Raw genomic sequence first — 1,586 nt, forward strand, 5'->3', positions numbered from 1 at the left:
CTAGACCCGGTGGCGTTGGTCAAATATGGCAGCAGCTTGGGATGACAACACACGGAGGACAACTAGAGATAAAAGCCATAATAGTTGAAAATTAGATTTTCTATTTATTGCTTTTATATTGTGTTGTGTTTGCATGTTAGTATACATGACTAGTAGGCTAGCATAGTTAAAATTCCTCGTTTATAAATAACTAAGTGGGAGAGGGATTTTTAAATAAATCTCATGGTCTCCATTACTGGTTTGTAAGTGATGCAAACAAGCTTGCGCGTTGGCTCTGAGTGCCTTCCTCCATAACGGATGAGCTTGTTTGTGGATCACTAGAACAGACTTCCATTTTTGGATGACTATAGGAAGTTAATTAAGAGCGTGTGATCTTCCCCAACGGAAGGGGCATAATCTTATTAATGGACTTAGTGTCAAGTAATGGTATACACTTAGACACATCTAATAGCATCCTCCCCATCGGAGTCACTGCTATTATTTGTGTGACCAAATGAAACCAACTATTAATTTGTCATAAAACTAGGTTGACAAGATAATAAAATTAAAGGGTTAAAACCCCTCTTACAAATGATTGATTTTGTATACGTCCACACTAACGTGGCATACAAAATTAACGGTGTTTGAGATAATTTTATTTGTCATAAAGATACGTTGACAAGATAGTTAATGGGTAAAATCCTCCTTTTACAAATGTTGAATTTGTATACGTCCACACTAACGTGGCATGCAAAATTCACGGTGTTTGAGGTGTTGGTGAATTTAAATAATATTGTTTGAGGAATCAATATTTTATTTTAAATTCAAAGAGTTTTGACCAAATATTTGATCAAAGACAGACCAACTATTAATTTTATTCGTCATAAAGTAAAGTTGACGAGATAATAAAATTAATGAATAAAATCTCCTCTTCGATTTTGTATACACAAAATTCATGGAGATTTTAAGGAGTTGATCTTGATCAAATATTTTTGTGATTCTTAGGATGTTTGTCAATCCCTAGTAGTCATACTATAGAAAAAGACTTATTAGTCCCAATTGTAATGATTGGAAATAGGACTTGGACATTAAGGTAGACTGTCTTCTTAGAACTAAGAACAAATTCATTAGTTGAAACATGTCCAGTGGTGTTATCTACCGGAACCTGGAGTGTAGATACAAGATGCCATTAATCATGTCTGCAATTCAGGGTTCCAGGAAACCCGACAACTAAATGAAAGGTAAATCACCGTCCACATGGGCACTACTATAAAAGTGGTAGCTATTGCAGTGGGAGATGTTTATCCTTTGATAAGAATAAAATATGGATTTTAAGTAATTGTCTTTACGTACCAAGTTTAGAAAGAACCTGATTTCAGTTTCTAAACTATTATAGATATTGTGTCTATTTTGATAACAAAGTTGTTATCAAGAAAAATAGGAAAGTTATCTATTCTGGTATGATGGTTGACAATTTATAATCCAATAACTCCCACGATGCAACAAATGGAAATTAGTAACACATCTTCTAATTTTAAGAGAAAGCAACCTTCGGAAATGAACCAATTATATCTTTGGCATATAAAGCTAGGTTATACTTGAGTAGG

The sequence above is a fragment of the Zingiber officinale genome, chromosome 2B (assembly GCF_018446385.1).
Source record: "Zingiber officinale cultivar Zhangliang chromosome 2B, Zo_v1.1, whole genome shotgun sequence".
In the NCBI taxonomy this organism is placed as follows: domain Eukaryota; kingdom Viridiplantae; phylum Streptophyta; class Magnoliopsida; order Zingiberales; family Zingiberaceae; genus Zingiber; species Zingiber officinale.